Source organism: Pinus tabuliformis, chromosome 9 (genome assembly GCF_031772625.1).
Source record: "Pinus tabuliformis cultivar Carrire ecotype Pingquan chromosome 9, CPIR1, whole genome shotgun sequence".
In the NCBI taxonomy this organism is placed as follows: Eukaryota; Viridiplantae; Streptophyta; class Pinopsida; order Pinales; family Pinaceae; genus Pinus; species Pinus tabuliformis.
Window position 1 is genome coordinate 1,279,727,074 of NC_142307.1, and position 13,879 is coordinate 1,279,740,952.

Consider the following 13,879-nt stretch of genomic DNA (forward strand, 5'->3'; position numbering starts at 1 on the left):
ACTTCCACACTATGCTGCCTTTCTAGGTCCTGCCTATGAGAGCTGGTGGATGTTTCTACCACTGGGGATGTCTGTGGGCTGGTTGCCCTCTCACCTCTTGGACTTTCTAAGGTTTCCTCAGTAATTTCCTCTTCAGGTAGAGGATTTATTCTTTGCCTTTTTTCCTCTGGTTTCTCTGCTGGTCCACTGACAGGTGTGGTCTCTTCTCTGTCCCTTTTCTTGCCCCTTTCCTCATTTAGAGGACTCTGTAATACTGGTATCTCTGGTGCTTTGGTCTGGGCAGGAGGATTTTGCCCTTGGCTCTGTTCCTTTGATGAAGCTGGCTGATCTGTCATTATGTGCTGCTATGTATCTAGCAATTCTTTGCCCTTTGATGTCCCTGCAGTTGGTGTAGTGCTTTCTTGGGCAGGTTGCTGTGAAGTTCCAGAAGATGATGTACCCACTTTGGTTTGTTGAGGCAGTTTGAAAGACACCTGTCCAAAAGAGTCCAGGTCAAGAGTCTTTTCTAGATTTTTCATAGCTTGTTCCATCCTTTCTTCCTCAGTGAGTTCTTCAATTAATGTGCCCTCTACCCACTCATCTCGATTAGCAAATTGCTCTATTTCAGGGATTCTATAATGTTTGTAGGCTGATAGCCTATTTTTTAGTTTTCTTTCAGTGATAAAGCCATTTGGGTCATAGGGTACCCACCAAAAGCTCCTCTTTAATTTGAGTTGTTCACCCAATATCTTGTCAGCATCTTGCCATACTTCCTTTTTGTTAATGATGAAAGGGCCTAATTGGTTTCTTAATTTCAGCTGAGCTTTTTTCTTGGCACCATAAAAGTGAGTCAAATCTGAATTGATAAATTGCTTGAAATATTCTAGAGCAAACAGCCTCATAGGCACATATTTTGGCAGTTTGTAAGGGCACAACTCACAGCCATATATCCTGATATCAGTGTGATTCTGGTAGAAGTACCAGTGATCTATTTTGTAGCTTTTGGAGAGCTGTAAAATTTTCTGCATATCACCAGAGAGTCTAGGAGGAGGAGTTATGATCAGTGGAGAGGAGACCAGATGTATAAACAAGTCAATGAATTCATAGTAAGTGTAAGGAGAGTTATGAACTTCATGGAAGACTGAGGTCCAAAAGATCACATACCTCCTTTCTCCTTTAGAATCCAATTTTTTGATGGGAAACTGATTATTGTCTGTTTGATAGTACAAGAACAGATGATATATATATGATGTGTACTTAAAGACTCATTCTCTATCTAGATTCATGAATTGGTCATGGATCTTATTGGCAATGAAAGTAGCATAGTCATATTTGGCAGCAGGAGGATGTCCTGGAGTAAACATGGACAATAGAGCTAAGATAGTTTCATCAACATATTCACTTGTCTTAAATCCTAGAACATAGGATATCATATCAATAATGAATCTTCCAGCTTCATTGAACCAGACATGGTGAAAGGGAGGTGGCTCTTTGGGCTGGCAATCTGGTCTCACAAATGTTTGAACAACACTGGTTATCTCTTCATTGGTCAGTTTAGAGCCCTGTTCAAGCAAGAATCCCATAGAAAGACGAGTCAGAGGCTGAGTAGGTTTGAAGTGTAGCATTTCATTTATGGACTCAGGAGTTATATGAAAGAGGACAGTTGACAGGTTCAAAATTGGCACAGCATAGGTGGATAACATCTGGGAATACATTTACTGAAGGGAGGTAGTACCTGGGCAGATTGGATTCCCATATCCCATAAAGATCAGTTTTACTTAGGTGACTATTTCTAATTTCACATAATGCTTGGAGGTGGTTTTTGTAACCAGTTAAGTTTTGTATTTGAAAATCCCTATCAGCCAAGGGCAGCCACTCTAACTCCTTGTGAGACGCATTGAGGGGAGCAATGTTCAGGGCCACCGGAGCCTCCATTTTTCATTTTTTCTACTTTTGAACTGGGTGCGGGGCTTTTACAGGCAAATGGGCAAAATAACAGTGATTCTAGTGCGTATATTTGAAGGAAGTACGGTGAATTGAACTTGAATTTGGGTGCTTCGGAAAATTTTGTAGAGGAAAGCTAAAAGACACGGTTTTGGGAGGTGAAACAGGTAAATACCTGTGTTTTTGGACGCGCACGGGAGTAATTTGCAGGTTTGGACGACGAATTGCAGAGTGGGATGCCACATTAGGCTGGCCGAGGTGGCGCACTGGAGCTCTAGTAGCAGCTTTGACGAAATTCAAATGCACCGGTCTCGTGAAAGTAACCAATAGAAATGAATGAAAACGACACTTTCACGGGTTTTTGAAAAAAATTGATTTGGCGGGCTTTTGGCGCTTTTTTTTTGGATGACATCAGCATGACGTGGTGTTTTGTCGTGTAGTGGGGTGACGTGGTGCTGACGCGGCGATGACGTCACAGATGAGGTGGCGATGACATCAGCGGGGAGGTAGCGGGGGCGGTAAGCGGTCTTGGCCCCGCACCGCTTTTGGGCAAAGGTGGTATCGGGTTGGAGGGCAACGAGCAATGCGGGATGTTGCCACTTGTCCCTTGGTACGGCGGGAATACCACCGTTCCCCGGGCGCTAATCATCGGACGCAGAGGGGGTTGCGATATGGATCTGGGCCATTGGATGGTCGGGCCCAGATCCAATGGCGGGCGGTGAATGGGATATGGCAGAGGCTACGACGCGGGGCCCATTAATTAAATCAATGTTTTTTAATGTGGGCGGGTATGACCTTTGGTTATCGGGGTTGCAGGGGTTAAATTAATTAATCAATCGGCTGTTGATTAACTCTTTTACATGGCGTGGTAATGGATTATTAAAAGGTTTCAAATAAACCTTTTAATTCCTTTTGTATAATAACATATGGTTTATAGTATAGCCGGGGGCGGGATATTAGATTTTTCGGGATTTTTCATATATTTATATAATACGGGGAGGGAAAAATATTATATAGGAATTATATAACAAAGTTAAGGGTTAATATGAAAGATATGTTCAAACAAAAACACTAAGTTTAAAGAGTGAAAAAATTAAGTTTTAGGGAAATAAAAAGGATTTTTTTACACAAGAAATGTGGCTTCCTTTGCCTAATTAAAACAGAGTTTCACTTAGTCTTTTTCATGAAATGGAGTGTTTTAGGAGCACTGAGGAGATCTCAATGTCCTTGTGGGGAGGTTGGTGAGTGTTTTTTGGGAGAAGTGTGAGGGGAAGTTAGACATGCTTCATTTGATCTGTCACCACATAGTTGCCCTGGTACTTATGATAGTAATGAGATGAACCGCCTTTGAAAGACAAAATTACTGATAAGCCTGCTTCTGCAACATCAAAACTGTCTACCCAGCCTATTAGACTTAACATTTTTTCTTCCTTTTTCCTTGGGTGCATTTAAACTAGCAAACCCTTACTCTTTTCTTTTCTTTTAACTGCCATTTTATCTAAGTCTGCCCTTGTTTCATCCAGGGGCTCAGATTTAGCTGTTGAGCACCTTTGCTTCTCTACCTAACTACTTATCTGCCAAGCTTGAACTGTTTGGACATATTTTATTCTCTATCTCTAAAACAATAAATTTAAACATGAATTGGCCAAGATTACGCTGTTTGGCCACCCATCACTTGTGACAAAAGTCAACTAACTGCACATGATGAAATTCTTTGAAAAAATAGAATAGTAGTGGAATTTGGACTAGCACACTTTCCTGATCTTATTAATTTGGGGTTCATTTGATTTTTTTTTTACCGTTTCATTCTTTTTGCCCTTTGATCTTTCTTTTAGGGCATACCCTCTTTTCATTTTTTAATTTTTTGATTTTTTTCAAAATATGGAACCTTTGCAGCGTGGAAAGGATGAACATATTTGGCATTTTACCAGTCAATCATGAAATATGACACCTATTGGTATAGGAGAATAACATTGGCTCCACTTGGGGATGGCTTTTCCTGGTGAAAAGCCAAGAACAACAGGTCAGATTGCCTTATATTCAATTCTTGCTGCATTCTGAAATTTCTATTTTGCTGTAAATAAACAATATTATACCTCTGCAACATATATATTTCTCATTAGCTCATTCAAACAATTGCAACTCTGTTTTGGATAGATTGTCTGAATGTTTGTTCTCAACAACTCCCAAGTGTTCTTCTTCAATTTCTGGTAAACTAAAAAGTTAACACAAAAAGGTAGCACAGTTCCTTGACTGTTGCTCAAAACTTCCTACATCTTCCTTTCCATCTTATTGCTATAATAAACTGCAGAAAATAAACACTATTATGTACAAGTTAGAGTCCTGAAATCTCAACAAATTGGATCAAAATAATGCTTCAACATTCGACCATTGACTAGCCCATCTTCTGCTTCTGTACCATCCAGGCTCTTCAAAAAGTAGGTGTTGTTTCCTTGTGAAGCCTAAATAATAAAAGGTCCCTTCCACAGGAAGTGATCCGAATTTAAACAGGAACGCAACAAATTACAGAGATACTGAAATATGCTTACAACCAGAAATGGAAATAAACCAGCTAGGGCGATGGTAGCTTATCTCTGAGAAGAGATGTGGTGGCTACATGCCTCTGAACTATTCTGAACTCTGTTACAATGAGGCTCGAAGGCCTATTTATTGTTGAGAAACAATGGAAAACCCTTCGCATCCCGAAACCTAACCCTAGAAGATGAAACGCCAAATTGTGGGCCCCGTTTGGGTAAATTGGTACATCAATTTCCCGGGGTCGTAACTTTGGCATACGATCTCCGTTTGACGCGTACGATAGCTCGTTAGAAAGATCTATCCGAGTACTAGCACTTTGGGAGGCAACATCGATCTATGGGCCCATGTTGCCCCAGATTCCCAAAAAAACGTTGTTTAGGGCCTCAAAACGGCTCCGGAAGTTCAGGACCCGAAAAACTGCTAAAAATAGTACTCTGTGCTACAATTTAGGAAACTAAAAAAGCTGAAAGAGACAGTTGTGGGGGTCCAAATGGGATAGGTGGGTGGCCACCAACATCCACCTGGATCATTCCTCCCCCCTTAGGAAGCAATCGTCCCCATTGTGTTGAGTTCCTCCTGTTAGTGTCAGTATTTCCAGCATTCCTCCAGTGATCAAATATGCTCTTACAAAGTGGTCACAGAGTGTCAAGGTCAAATTTTGTCATTTCAAAGAGTTTTCAAGCAAAATTTGGTCACTAGGCATTAGGTTTAGGGTTTGCTTTCACTCCTAAAGTTGTCCAAATGTTGGTCCATGTCACCATTCAGCTGAGTTTATCATCATTCATAGGGTTGTCATTATCATGTCAGTGTCTAATGAGTCATTTTACACCTTGTTCATGCTTCAGTTGCACCTAGGCAAGGTCATTTCCCTCTCCTAGGGTTTTGAAAGCTAATTTCTCTTGAATGGTCAAATAATTAGCAAAACTTGTATCCAGATGTTCATACACCTTCCCCTATCCTTCATGTACCTTATCAAACACTTTCCATCACTGAGATCCCCCAAATTCCTCATTTTTGCACAAACCCTAGTTTCTAGCTACCACCTGGCAATTTTCTAGGTTGTGCCTGTGTTTTGCCCTTTTGGACCCCTTCCCCTCTCTCAATCTCTGAGATTCCACTTTCCCCTGCTTCCTAACATTCCTCCCTACTCCCAAAAATTTCCTCAAGAATTTAGAAGCCCCTTATCCCCTTCATTTCGCTTCATTTCGGCAAAATCCCTTGTTCCACACATCGGGATAAGTTTCACTCAAAAGATGTTTTAGAGAAATCAAAGATGAATTTGGGAAAACTGAGAGAGGTTTTTGTCCACAACATGCCAAAGAAGAAAAACCTCCTTCACTTTTTGCACAGGTGTCATGGTTTTAGAGAAATGTCAAAATTACAATCGCCAGATCCAAGGAGGTTGGCCAAGGCACTAAAACGACGGAAAAGGCCCGATCCACTCCAAATTTTGGCCAAAGCCTCTTTGACTGAGCATGGTACTTGATTGGGGACTCCCAGCCCAAATTTCAAGAAATTTGGAGAAAATTTTGTCAATTGTGAATTTTTTGTGCCAAACACAGGTTTTCTCCACCAACACGTCGCGCGCCGCGCGCGACCCTTTCGATGGGCAACTCCTTTTCAGGAAAACTCAGAATTTTTGGATTTGTCATGCAAAGATACACTTGCTCAGCAATTTCCAAGAAATTTCACCAAGTTTTGGGCCTCCAGAAAGTCAAAAAACAAGCAAAAAATGACTTTCTGCCACCTTTTTGGCACACATGAAGCGGTCTTGGGAGATTGCCATTTTGGAGGGGCAAATGGCCACCAAATTCAGAAATTCCACTTGGATTGGAAAGTAGACATCTAGACCTTTCCAACAAGCTCACCTTTTCCTCATTTGGACACCCGGAAGTGCCTCAAAAGCAGATCCAAAGGCGCGCGACGCGTTCAGGATCAGGGCGCGACGTGTTGGGCAGTTTTCACAGAAATGCACCTACAGCTCAGCAAAATGCAGTTTTGAATGGATTTGACTTTTTGGAGTGGATTTTGATCCTCCTTATTGTAAATGATGTAATTTTATGATATTTTGACACTCATTTATCTCTTCTAGAAGATTCATTCATGAGATAGGAAAAAATTTAATGAATGAATTGGTTTCCTAGCTTATAGAGGAAAGTTGTTTTGACTGCCTAGTTTTCAGTGCTTAGTTTAGAATTGGTTGAAACAGCTCCTAGGATAGTGAGCTCGACCCCTAGAGGCAAGGAAAGATGTTAGATTTCCTATATTATGTACTTTCTTGGTCATTTTCATGGTTGGACTCTTGAGGGAGAAAGCTCTATTGTATTACTCATTGTATCTCTGCAATTTTGGCAAAGGAAGAAAGACCAAGGTTTTGCAGTCCTTTTTGGGATTCCTGTGGTTACATGTATTGATGGTGTGTTTCTCTTTGTACTTGTAAGTTTGTTATGTGAATCATCTTCTTACTTTTCCTTCTTCAAATAGGCAAATGAAGTGTTAAAGTAGAATTCATGATTGTCATGCTCTGCTTTTAAGTTTGCTTAATATTTATGGTTTCATCTGTCTAAAGAGAACTCTTGAAGGTTTCTTGCTCTCTTTAGCTCCTCACCGGTCATTCCTATCCATTCACTTAATTCAAAGGCATCAATACAGTCTCCTACCTTGCTCCAAAGAACCCCTTGCAAACACTGTGTCCAATCCTCGCACCCAAAATTGTCTCTTCCTGATTTTCCACCAAAATCCTAAAAATCTCAAATCAAACCTTTTATCAGTTTACTAGCCTAAAATCAGTGTTCTTTATTGGTTATCTCGCCCGTTGAAGATCTCTACCGAGATAGACCGGAGAGAGCCCTCTCCTGCCCTGTAGGGCTAGCTACGAGGCTAAGTGGTTTGATGTTGCCTTGGAGTTTACCTTTCTCAGCCTAAGGTGAAATTTCAAGCGCTAACACCTCCCTGAGATGAGGAAGCTTCTGCTGAGTTGGGTCTCTGGTGAGCTGTTCTGCAATCTCTGCTGTGACCAGAAATGGTGGGAAGCATGGTCGGCGATGGTCCACATTGAACACTCGGTGCAAGCGAAGGAATGGAGGAATGCTGTGCTTCAAAGCATTGTTTCCCGTAGCCTTGGTACTGGTGTAAGGATCATGTCGGAGTGGTCTGAGTTTCTGATGGGTTATGGTAAGGTGCTCCCTCTGCAAATGTAACCAAACTTTGTCGCCCACCTGAAACTTGTGTGGTACCCCTATGGGTGAGGAGAAGTTGTTCCTGTGTCTTGTCATGACTGTATCCCTTTGCTACTGTTGCTGCATGGAGGAACCCTTCGCGGGGGTTATGGATGTGATGGCAATCTTACCCTTACTTTGGGAGTGAACCAGATAGATGAATTTCCTGGTCTGTGAGATGAGCTTGCTGCCTTTCTTAGCGGTGATCAAAGATGTGGCGATAGGTGGGGCTACCTCCGGTATCCTGTATAATGAATTATTCAAAGAAATAATGACAGCACGAGGCCTGGACTCATACACAGCATGTCGCCTCCACAAGTATGGTTGGCCTAGTAATACATCACAAACATCCAGAGGTGTAACATCACACAGTACCTCGTCTGTGAAGGGCTTGATGCTGTAGGGAAGGCGGAACTGCTGGCGAACTTTGAGATCTCATCCTTCATGAAGCCACCCGATACTGTACGGCTGTGGGTGTGGTGTAGTTGGTAGGCCCAACCGCTTCACGACCTCTGCTGAAATGAGGTTCTTTTGGCTGCCACTATCGACAATGAATTGTAGTGGCGAACCCTTCACCCACATCTGTGAGTGGAAAAGACGCTCCCCCTCTTCTGCATCTATAGGTTCATTCTTCTGGATCTTGGTAGTGGCAACAGTGGCGTTGGGATCCGCATCAATGATCTGCTTCCCTTTGCCATTCCCATTGTCAGGTTCTGGCTCAGGGTCAGAACATGCATCTGATTCAGACGCCTTCAACTCGGCCACCAACGACTGCTTGGTCCGACACTCACTTGTGTTATGAGTGGGACTCTTGTGGAACTCACACCACTTTCTTGTGTCCTTCTTTGGCTTCGTGGTATTTTTCTTTTCTTGCGGCTTCGAGGGGTTGTCTTGAGTCACCCCGCCTTGGCTTTGTCCTTTGGGCTTCGGATTTACAGATCCAAAGTCTCGCTTCTTCTGTTTGAACTTTTGCTCAATTTTGACAGCATATCGATATGCTGTGCCGAGTGAGGAGATGTTCAAGAACCCCATCTCTTCCTAGATGTATTTGTGTAGGCAGCCGCAGTATTTGAGTACCATATGTAGCTCAGAATCTTTGATGCCCAACTGTGTGTGAAGGGTATGAAAAATGTTTGTGAACTCTGGCACATCTTGGTCTCGTCCCTGCCGCAGTGTGGTCCATTTGATGTATTTGTCCTCATAGCTTCTGACAGGGTAGTACTGCTCCTTGATGGCATCCCAGAAGTCATTCCAAGTGGGTGCGGCTGAAAATAGTGACTCTGTAATTTCATCCTTCTGCTCGCAGTAGGTTTCCCACCAGTCCTTGACGTGGGGGGATGCTTTGAGAAGCGTGAAAACAATATTTTCCCGACTTGAAAATTCATGAACAAAAAAATACCCATCTAGCAGATTTAACCATTTATCTACGACATTTGCGTCTATCTGACCCTCGAATATGGGGATTTCAAAATTAACTTGTACCTTAAAGGGCGTGGCGTTTCCAGAGTAGCTGCTGGAAGCCGATGCGTCACTTCTAGGTAGCCACTGAAGGATCTGCGCAAAGCTATCCATCATCGCGTTCCTTTGTCGCTCGAGCGCTTCTTCGAGCAAGATTTTGATAGGATCTCCTGCCCCCTCGTCTTTCTTCTCATCCGCCATGGGAGGCCGTCGGGATTTGCGAGGCTGGTCTTGCAAAGGCTCGACCAGTTCAAGCCCTAACTCTTTATATCCCGACCTCGTTGGGGACATGCAAAGAAAAACAAAGAAAAAGCAGACCGCTCTGATACCACTGATCCGAATTTAAACAGGAACGCAACAAATTACAGAGATAACCATATACACAAAGATGCAGCGGAAATAATACTTCATTTTATTAATGGAAAATATTGAAATATGCTTACAACTAGAAATGGAAATAAACCAGCTAGGGCGATGGTAGCTTATCTCTGAGAAGAAATGTGGTGGCTACATGCCTCTGAACTATTCTGAACTCTGTTACAATGAGGCTCGAAGGCCTATTTATTGTTGAGAAACAATGGAAAACCCTTCGCATCCCGAAACCTAACCCTAGAAGATGAAACACCAAATTGTGGGCCCCGTTTGGATAAATTGGTACATCAATTTTCCGGGGTCGTAACTTTGGCATACGATCTCCGTTTGACGCGTACGATAGCTCGTTAGAAAGATCTATCCGAGTACTACCACTTTGGGAGGCAACATCGGTCCATGGACCCATGTTGCCCCAAATTCCCAAAAAAACGTCGTTTAGGGCTTCAAAACGGCTTTGGAAGTTCAGGACCCGAAAAACTGCTAAAAATAGTAAACTGTGCTACAATTTAGGAAACTAAAAAAGCTGAAAGAGACAGTTGTGGGGGTCCAAATGGGATAGGTGGGTGGCCACCAACATCCACCTGGATCAGGAAGTCAAACTTCCCATGTTTTCCTTTATCTTCCCTCCTGGAATCCCATTTCAGTACCTTGTCTCCTATGAAAAAATCCTTTGCCTTAGTCCTCTTATCAAATATCTTCTTAAGTTTTTCTTGTAGAATTTGAGATTTTTGATATACATCTTCTCTAGTCTGCTGTAAATAAATAGTTTGATTGATTCTTCACTGAATGTCATTGGGTTCTACCTGCACTTCTTGCAGCAATTTTATCACAGGGACTCCCAAAGATGAAGGGAATACAACCTCCATGCCATAAACCAATTCACAGGGGCTTGTTCCAATGGATCTCTTTGTAGTCAATCTGTCTGCCCAAAGTGCATTGATAAGCTTCTTATGCAAGTTCTTCTTGTTTTCCTCCAATACTTTCTTAATGATATTGATCAGGCTTTTATTGGATGATTCAACTAGACCATTACCTTGAGGGCAATAGGCTGTGGAGTGGCCTAAGGTAATATGGTATTTGTGACAAAAAATAATCATTCTCTTAGATTTAAAAGCAGCAGCATTGTCAGTTATAATCTTTTCCAAACAGCCAAATCTAGATAGGATATTGGTCTCTAAGAATTGCATGATCACTGAATCATTAGCTTGTCTACAAGGGATGGCTTCTATCCACTTGGTGAAGTAGTCTGTGGCAGTCAAAATCCATTTATGTTGGCCAGAAAAGGGAGGGTGAATTTCCCCAATGAAATCTAAACCCCATTGTTGAAAAGGTCTTTCAGTGGAAATTGGTTTAAGGGGTAGAGGTAAAAGCTTTCTCTTGCCTTCAAATATTTGACATTTATGGCAATAAGTTACAAATTTCTTTATATCAGCAAATAGGGTGGGCCAATAAAATCCAACCCTTAGGATTTTATCAACAGTTGACTTCCAGTGCAAATGTCCACCACAGTCCCCTGCATGAAATTATTTTAGCACTTTGTCAATTTCATCCTTTGTTAAGCAATTCAGTGAAATGCCTTCATGATTTTTCAAAAAAAAAACATTATCTATAATACAGAATTTTGAAGCTTTCATTTTCAGAAATCTCTTTTTAGTTCTGGATAACCCTGGAGGAGCCTGCAGGTTGAAAAATATATGAATTATATCAGCATACCAAGGTGATTGTAAAAAGGCTTGATTGATCTGTGGAGTTGCCATCTCCTGTTCATTATCCAGTTCATTGATATCAAGGGCTTGAAAGTTGGTTTCAGTCATAAGTTTAGCTAATCCTAGTCCTTTTATCAACTTTGTTGGTTTAATTTCAATGTCATATTCCAAAATGTTAGCTATCTACTAGCCCCTTTTGCCTTCGATTCCCTCTTGAGTTAGAATATCCTTGACAACAGTATTTGGCACATAAGCTATTACATGAGAGTATAAGATATAAACTATGAAGTCCTTAATAGCTTTTACCAGTGCATAAGCCTGTTTTTCCATGATTTGATACTTAAGTGGTGCATCTCTAAGCGCTTTGCTGAAAAAAGAAATGGGTTTTTTACATCCCTGATCATCTTTCTGTAGCGAAACAACAACAATAGTATGTGTTGATGCAAAGGAAAAGATTATAAAGTCTCTGTCAAATTTCAGGCTTGTGAGGACTGGTGTTTTGGTTAAAGCTATTTTGATTTATTCAAAGGCTTGTTTAGCTTCTATTGTCCTTTTGACTTTGGAATCTTTCTTCAGCATGTTCAACAATCTTATTAGCTCAGCCAAGTTGGGTATGAATCTCCTTAAGAAATTGATTTTCCCTAGGAAAGTCTGAAGTTCTTTATTATTTCTAGGGTGAGGAAATTGCAGAATGGCTTGTATTCTATCTGGGTCAATTCTAATGCCTTCTTTTGAGATTATGTGACCTAACAACTTACCTTCTTCTAGGCCAAATAATAATTTCTTTGGGTTTAGTGATATACCATATTTTCTGTAGATTATAAACACTTGTCTGAGATGATCTAGGTGTTCCTGATCTGATTTGGAAAAGGCAGTGAGATCATCTAAGTATATGACCAGGAAATCATAAATTTCTTTAGCAAAAGCTATGTCCATGGCTCGTTGAAATGTTGCCCCTGCGTTCTTCAGTCCGAATGACATTTTCACATATTTAAAAGTTCCCCAAGGTGTTGTAAAAGCAGTCTTATCTTAGTCATCAGGGTGAACTAGGATCTGGTTGAAGCCTGAGAATCCATCTAGTCGTGAAATTTTAGAGGCTCCCACTACCATTTGTAAAATGTGATCCATCTTGGGTAAGGGGTAGTGATCTTTTAAAGAGACTTTATTCAGATTTCTCAAATCAACACACAATCTTATTTCTCCTGTTTTCTTCCTAGTGGGCACTAAATTTGAGATCCATTCTGAAAATCTAATGGGTGCAATTATCCCAGCTTCATACATTCTCTTGACTTCCTTTTCAATGAGAGGAAGGAGTATAAGATTGACCCTTCTAAGTTTTTGCTTGAAAGGTTTTTGATTTTCTTTGAGAGGTATGGTATGTTGAATCACAAAAGTGTCATAGGATTTAAGATCTTCATAGCTCCATGCAAAAACATCTTGAAATTCTTTGAATAGTTCAATATATTTCAGCTTTTGGTGAGGAGGCAAAGTTTTAGACAATTTTATCATTTTAGGATTTTTCTGAGTCCCTATGTTACAGTCCTCAATTTCTGCATTTAAAGGTTGCATTTTGGGTTTCCTTGGGATGTCATTAGAGTCAAAAATATCTTCCAGAGGGGTTAATCCTGTGGGTAAAAAATTATCCTTTAAGTCAATAACTTCAGACTCCTCTTCAACAGTTTCATCAAAGTCTATTTGTTTCAGCTCTTGCAACTCCTCGTTGGTAAATGTTGTTGGATGTAGTATTTGAGTTGCTGTTTCAGCTGAAATGTGAGTTTCAATTTTGTCTATTTGATCATCCTCACAAATGGTGCTTGTGTCTATATTTGTGCTGGAAAATTCTTCTTTTAAAGTCAGGAAATTATTAATTTGAGTGTCATTGTCGGTACAGTTGGCCTGTGTCTAATCTCAACTATAAAATGATGATTAGGCTCAAATGGCAGTTTACAAGTGCTGGCAAATGTTGCCAAACTGTGAGCATGCAAATTGTGTTTTCTTGGAATTTTGGCAAACTGTGATTCTAGAAAGGTATTGGGTATTTCAATTGCTGCCCCTCTATAAGCTCTTAACCTGAGGTCATTTGTGAGGAAGTTTCCTTTCATTTGTTGAATAACCAAATCAGAGTCTCCCAGAATTGATATCCTAACTGCCTCTAAACTTTTGATCAATTTGAGTCTTAGCAGGAGGGCTTCATATTCAGCGATGTTATTTGTGCATCTAAAATTCAGCCTGTATGCATGTCCTTCAGCGTGATCATTTTGCATGTTATGTATCCAAATTCCTGCTCCTGCTCCTAGTTTATTGACAAATCCATCAAACTCTAGATACCATAGGATTTCTTGACTACAACTATCATCAGGGGTTTTAAATTTTTTCTTAGTAGGCAGATTTGGATTTTCAGTTTCATGTGGTTTCCCTTGTGCGTCTGTTATATCAATTACTTCAGCAATTTCTACACTTTGAGTAATAGATTCTTCATTTATGCTTTTTCCTTGTGTTGATGCTAAAACCTTGACATCAGTTGGGGGGGAAATTTCAGCATTGTATAGGATGAAAGAGTCCATATCAGAATGAATGGTATAGATGGGAAAACTTTGGGGCTTCTCTTGGCTGCTGACCACATATTTCTTCAATGTTTCCTGGTACAATCTCTTTGACTGACCA